Below are 7378 nucleotides of genomic sequence, written 5' to 3'. Positions count from 1 at the left end.
CAATTACTTTTTCAGTAATTTTTTAATCTAATCAATTAATTTTGTGAGCAAGTAATTTTCCAAGTAATCTGATTACAATTTTCGGTAATCAATTACTGAGTAATCGATTACTTTTTTAACCTTCTGTCAACAATGGCAACCATTTTCAGCAAGCCAATTCGTTCTTCTGTTCTACCACGAGTTCGACTGAAGCAATGACGCAGAAGTCGGCCGCCTCTAGTCCACACGTGTTCCATGCACGCCACAGTAATATAATAATCCCTTACAACCGCGACCTACTGGAGCAACAGTAAAATAGGTGACTGTATTGATAAATTGTGCGAGCTGAACATAATAATAGTAACAAAACGAAGCGGATGTTTGGATGTTGTTTTAAATGTTTATATAAATCTGTGTATGTGTTTCGTATGTTGCTTTCAAATGTATTTGTGAATTTCACTTATCATGTATGTTGATGTCATTAGAATTTGCAACAAGAGTTGCATGTTTGCACACTGCAGGCTTGTTGGCTTTGCTATGGCCCACAATTTAAAAGTAAAGGGAAAAGTAACGCGTTACATTTTTAATCGGTAACGTATTACATTTTTGATGAAGTAATTTGTAACAGTAAAGAATTACTTTTCGCGCAGTAATAACAGTAATTGTAATCAATTACCTTTTTTGAGTAACGTGTACAACTCTGGCAAAAAGGCACGGGGACCTCCCTACGTCAGACGAGGATCGTGTCGGCCGTCCGCGTCTGTTTTCTTCTACGGTTTTTGTAAATTTGATTACGCAGTTATAATACACCGCAGCGCGAAAATATATTGCAAGGTGACACCTGGTGGACAGCTTGACAGATGAGGCAGGTTTCGAGCCACGTTAAATGTCACTTCATTACTCCTTTAAAATGCTTTTGTGTGGCATAACTGTTATTCTATTTATTTTCTTAAAGGATGTAGTGGATGCGCTTATTTATCTTTTGTTATCTCTACAGGTTACGACAATTGGCTGGCTGCAGCAGGTGATGGCATCACTTACGTTGGGACGTCACGCATTCGTAAGTATTCGTTCTTTTTTTTTTTTTCGTGTATTTCCTGTCGAAAATACATACATTGACGTAACGTTATAAGTAACCGGATCGACGGGACCAGTTGGCAACTATCCGCGTACTCATGTCAAGGTTGTGTGTTCGAACCCTGTCGATGACTGCAGGGCACGCTACAAGTAGCTTAGGCACGACGGGATGGACGTTTCAAAGAAACCCTATAGGTGCGCAACATTATTTCGCGAACCGTCGCAACGTCGAAGTTCGAATTTTCGCGTTAACCCGATAATTCGAACTTTACTTTATATGCACGTTAAATGCATTATATTTATAAATATAATGCATTTAAAGTACATATAACAATTACGGTAATAAGATATGATCGAGTAAGTTAATTTAAAACTCTCTTTAAATGTAAAAACAGTCCTACCAACATTTTCAGAATTCAGAAAGAACTGCTCGAGGCCTTGTGGTCTACTTAGCACCTCGAGTGCCTGACTGAATCGCTTCAAAACACGTCAGTTTCTTTCCCGATATCAGTGCGAAATAAGAGGGGCATCGTTCCGTGTCCAAACTGCTCGTCCGGTAGATCTTGTAGCTGTTCATAGATATCGGCTACCTACTGATATATATTACGTCATGAACTGATGCATACGTTTACGTATCGTTACGCGTGCCAGAGGGCTTCGAGTGCGCCTGCTGTACCGAGATAACGCTGTCCAAATCTAGCGTGCAATATAAATGCCCGTCTGGAAACACTGGGCGCCGATAAGCTCCGGTAAATCCCTATCATTTACCTACGTTTGCGGCACTTAAATTACTCTTCCTCAATCGCTTTCCCTTGGTTGGCTGGCGACGTTCGATTACCGAGCGGTGTTACCCCTATTTCTGGGTTTTCCTCAGACGCTTTCAGACATATGTCGGCACAGTTCCCCTAGAAGTCGGCCCAGGACGCGTATTTCCCCAGGGCGTCAGTCGTGACGTTGCCCACATACGTGAGGCCGACAACGGCAAGCCCTTTCGCCATCACCACCACCACCACCCCTATTTCTTCGATACGGAGTACGTGATAGGAGAGAGTATATGGGCAAGAGAAAAGGGAGGGTCGCCGTACCGCTAAATACAATTTTAAATGTGGGGAATGGAGAAGACATCTTTGTCGCGCATTAGACTTATTATTATCCTATAAACATACCCATATGTGACCCATAACGTCATATATGACTTGTCATAACAGACTCATATCGTTCGTGGTAAAAATGTTTTCCCGAATTGAGGGAGGGGGGGGGGGTAGAAAGTCAAGCTCAAGTTGAACTACCACCGTGAGATAATTATCATACAGCGTAATTTACTGTCAACGCATGTTAGGCTTAGCGTTGATAAAACTCGTAGACGAAAAAGGACGTGTCGCAAATATCAACAAGAATTCGCTGTCCATCACTAAACAAAGTGCATTGTAAGAGGAACAGTACCGAAAAACAGCATCGGGGTGGGATGCCTTGGAAAAGTCAGTGTGATGTAAGTTTTCGCACACTTGTGAAAATAAAGTCAAACATAAGTAAAGTAAAGTAGATGCTATTTGCGGGAGTGATAAGCCGCTTGCGGGTCGAAACTTTAAGCCCCCGTTGAATATTCATGAAGTCTTTCGAAAACCTGACACCTCACATTAGAGGACGCTGTTGAAAAGCTGGAAAAATGTGCCCGGAAGATTGTGGAACACAAGTGTCACCGTCTATACCCTCTGGGACCGGAGGGAGGGGGGGGGGGAGTTCGCAGGAAACATAGAAATTAGAAACCTACACTGTCTGATGCTGCAGTATATTTGATTGACCGGTTATCGTGTTTTGATCGAAGATAGGTTTGTCCCTGACGAAATGTGGGCTGAAACTGCATACTGACGTTTGCCTTCTTAAACGCGACGTCGCTTCAAAACGCTCCATCATTTCATTCAGCCGATGCGGGTTTCTCGATCAGCGTTATCTTCAATGACGCGTTTTACTTCACAAGTAATACGCCTGTCACACGGACTCTTTCGATCCGCATTGAGCCAATGCTCATCGAGCTGAATGCGGATCCGGCGCTGCTACACGGACACGTTCGAGTAGGATCGAACTCCGATCCTGCTTAACCCGATCCAGTTTGCTAAACGGGTATTGAAATTCTCGAGACGGATTGAAGACCGTCATTTGCAACCTCGAACCCAGCGAATTGGTAGTAGTGAACAAAAACATTACATTAATTTGCAAATGTTCCTATACGAGCCCATCGAATTTCACGGTTACGGTTTTAGTCTGTGGGCGATTGCGTTTGCTCATTTGTTTAATCTCGACCACTCCCGACACCGCGCCCTCCGTAAAGGCTTAGTAAACACCACAATGCGGAAGTGAATGCGGTTATTCTCAACTTTTTAGGAGTATAGTATTTGTCAATCCCAGCGTACTGTCTCGGGACTGTTAGCGCCGCCTGTCGACGAGCCAACCTTTCAATACGCATTGAGTTGGACCATGTAGCAGCATCGCGCACAGAACGCTCTTGAGAAACTCGATGCATCGAGTTTCTCAATCTAGGTCAATGCGGATCAATGCGGATCGGTTTCAATCCGCATTGAAAATGCCGTGCGACAGGGGTATAACGTGTTTGTCGATTCTTGCTCAGCACAGGGTATTCGACACAAAAAGACGTTCCCATCAGGCAAACGTGACTGAGCGGGTGAATAGAAAGCCGAAAATTACGTTGGTAGCGCACACCAGCAGGCATATGACGATATCCATCTCACGCAGCTTGGCTTTATTGCCCGTAGGACAGTAAATAGGTTCACAGGGTTTACACACCCGTTTGGACCTCAGCCGTGAAATTGTATTTCGAGTACGAGAAAGGTCGACGGCTTTAGGTAACCTTGTCCGAAGGTGGATCCATTCATTTAGCGACGCAGCGAGGAGCATCTCAGCATCTCTCGTTGGCCGATGGGGCTGTTCGTACTGGCTAACTGCGCGGCTGACTCCGGCCACGTGTAGGGGCTCACACGATGCAACAGCGATAAGGAGTGCGGTCCTGTCCCGTCCATGTCACGGGCCTCCAGACATAGCTTGAGTGTATCTTGGACAATGCTACGTGGGACGAGGAATCAAAAAGCATCGCCAAGCCGCTGTCCCTTCAGTCCTCGAGGGGAGGCTACTGCCCGCGACAGTGTTCGTGTATTTGACCGCGATCGTAAACCAACTAAATAAATCTATCAATGCATGTCCCGCGTCATCAACCCAATTATTGTATCATTTCACTGAGCTTGAGGTGTGGTAGTAGGGACAGGAACACAAAACACAAGTAGATAGTACTGAGACTAGGACAAGACTAGACTTTGAGTCTAGTTCTGTCTGCTAGTGTTTTGTGTTCCTGTCCCTACCACCAGCTCATGCTCAAGCAAATGATACCATCAACATCGTTACACGAGCTTGCTAGCGTTTGAATGCTTTGTTCACCAAGTGTTGTGCCGTATAATTCATATTTCCGTCTTCAAACTAACTCGTACCGAAGTCAAGGATTAGAAGGAAGTCTACATCTAATATTTGTGTTTCCTTCGTTGCCTTTGGTGACAGCATGACGGCTGAGTTGCCGTTTCTCGCACAAAACTTTCCTCAAAGCTCGAAAACTCTTCTCGCGGCACAAATCTTTAACGTACCATATTGTATGTTTCCCTTTCATACTCGGCACACCTCCTGCGAAACTTCTTTGACTTTCATGAAAAGAGGGGAAGCAAAGCGGAATGACACGACACCCATAATCACGTGACCGCGCCATCGAGTTTGAAGAGCACGCGGACTCCGTATAGACGCGCGCGAGAAGAGACCGCGTTGTGTTTACTTACTCGTTTACTGAGCGCGCGTACTGCACATTGTGGCCAACGTACCGTACTCGGATTGTGCCGTCGAGGAGGTTGTGCCTCCGGCGCTGCATGGTGATATATAATGGTACGATAACATGAGCCGGTGAAAGCGAAGGGGTTGGAAGATGTAGACTAAGTGGACCTTTGTTCTGCCAGCCATTGTGAGGTCTTAAGAATATGCCAGGTTGTGAGCCCATATACGAGACGGCGTACGATACAACAAAAAAAGTACGATCAAGGTGTAGAAGCTGTGAATCGTGCGGTGGCTGTAATGTTTACAGAGGCTTGTGAGCGCGAAAATTCAAAATACACGACTCGTCTTGGCTAGGATGAGAGCTATAGAGTCACGAAAACTTTGGTATTGCGAAGGCTGATTGGAATGTACAAAGAGCTGGAAGTATAAGGGCCGACAGCCTTCAAATCTTCCGTGGTATTTTTGATCCCACAGCGAAGCAGACCGTGGCTTTGAAAAGTGCACAGACGAGGACAGAGGGAGAGAGGACAACAGGAAAGAGTGAGGCATTACGGGGAGGGGGGGATGGTGATGTTTGCTGCGTCCCTGTCAACGCCACCTAGATACACAAGGCCTACTCATTGCCTCCTTTCCCTCCTTCTGTTAAGAGTCAGAATTCGTCTGCTACCGCGATTCAGTTTTGAGAAAGATTGACACCTTTTTGCGCTTTATTTCCAAGTTTTCAGATTTAGTACGCGAGGACGTTCAGTCACAACTCGCAGACGACGGTGGTTCGTCTTCATGGGCACGACCGCTGATAGCACGTTCGTGATTGGCTACGGCCGTTGAAAACACGATCCTCATAGGCTGACTCTTAAGTGTTACGTCATGGCGACGAGTGAGCAGGCTTTCTCTATATCTAGGTGGTGTTGTCCCCGTCATCGTTCCCGGGCCAGGAGGTGCTGATCAACGTACCGACCACTGACTGGAGCCCAGGCTAGTTTGACACGAGGTGCGGTGCCTTATATACTCCCTTTGTACAACGGAACGTCCTACTTTCAAAAGTTTTCCTGTAGAATGTGCGAAGAGGCCTGCCCTCTATACCGATACGGTACATAATAACCAGACGAAAATACATGTACTACATATGGTTTGTACCTTGCTGTACCGTCCATTGTCCGAAAAGTTAGTTTCGATATTAACGAGACGAAAATGCGTCCAAAAAGTTTGGTCTCAGAAAAATCGTCCGTAATTCCAGTTCCCCATATTAACGGGGTCCATATTAACGAGACACGACTTACAACTATGATGCAAATCTGTTTACAATACTATGCATGAACTTGACTGGGGCAAATTCTACTCGCGATGTGACAAGATGCCATTGGTTCGCTTCCAGTTCACCTTGCTGCACCCGCTTAGAAAGATATGCAATAAAAGCTCAGACAACAAGGTCGATAGTAGTGTCCGGACCCACCATGTCCGAGATTTTGGAATGACCATGAAACGGCCATCAAATAGCAAAGGCTCCTCGGCCACGCCGCTAGCCTTCCCTGATGTACTTGATGTTTGCTCTCACAGTATCTTCATCATACTGAGCATCACATGTCCCGAACAAGTTGCAGAGTGCACTGTTTATCGCGTTCAATATGTACTTGGACAGCATCGGAAAAACCCGCATGAGAGCTCCTTGAAGTTGGCTTCGTCTCTTTTGCGGAGCACACTCGTGCACTGCGGAAGAGATGAAAACCACCTTTACAGTACATGCGTTCATCATCGCTTCAGCTAACTTGTTGCGTGATTTTCTTTTCGTGGGTAAAATGTACTGCATTTGGGGAAAATGAAAAGAAAATTCCGGTAGAATAATGATATCGTGAAAAAATATAAAAATACAGACTCGCTTACTTTTTCGCTACGCCGGATTTGTGCCGTGTGTAAAACTTAACCGGTTCTGAAACCATACATCTGCGGACAAGGTCACGTGCTTTCGAAAACCAATGGGAATGAGACCGAGGCTCCCGCTCTTTAGACGTCATATCCTGCTGCAGATGTTTGTTCAAGGGTTTCTATCTCGCAAAGCACGACACGTCGGAGAATAATTCTTTTCTCCTCAGTGCTCAGGCATGTAGCGCAATGCTTGCGTGATGCAATGAAGCACAAAGTGTCCGTACGTCTTTAACACATGTCTCTATACGCCTCTGTCTGTTCACAGTCTATTCTTAATCTCCTTATGTGGGTTCTTCTGGTTAAGATTTTAATACTATAGTCTGAAACTTAGTATATTTCCGTTTGACTTGTTTCTTTCCGTGTTCTTTTTTTTTCTCTTCTTTTTATGGAGCAGTAACCAATCTAAATGATTTTCCCGTACTTGCTTCTCTCCCGTCGGAACGCGCGCAAGGATCCGATTCTCGATAACGAACTTCCTAAAGAAAATACCAACGGGTTGCGCGTTGAAAACTAAATTATACGGAGTGTGTTTTTCATTATGTTATTTTACTTTACCTTTATCGCTTCTCTCTTA

At 45.0% G+C, this 7378-nt stretch overlaps 1 long non-coding RNA gene across 1 annotated transcript in view; it reads left to right on the top strand.

Moving 5' to 3' along the window:
* The first annotated feature begins 975 nt into the window (after window positions 1–975).
* LOC135397290 (uncharacterized) overlaps window positions 976–7378 on the top strand; it is a 122478-nt gene continuing 116075 nt past the window's right edge. Inside the window, exon 1 of the long non-coding RNA XR_010423628.1 lies at window positions 976–1039. This is a non-coding gene — a long non-coding RNA (uncharacterized LOC135397290). The remainder of the gene's footprint in view (window positions 1040–7378) is intronic.

The sequence above is a fragment of the Ornithodoros turicata genome, chromosome 6 (assembly GCF_037126465.1).
Source record: "Ornithodoros turicata isolate Travis chromosome 6, ASM3712646v1, whole genome shotgun sequence".
In the NCBI taxonomy this organism is placed as follows: Eukaryota; Metazoa; Arthropoda; class Arachnida; order Ixodida; family Argasidae; genus Ornithodoros; species Ornithodoros turicata.
The sequence above is the reverse complement of the archived record's forward strand: the minus strand, read 5'-3'. Positions and strand labels throughout refer to the sequence as shown.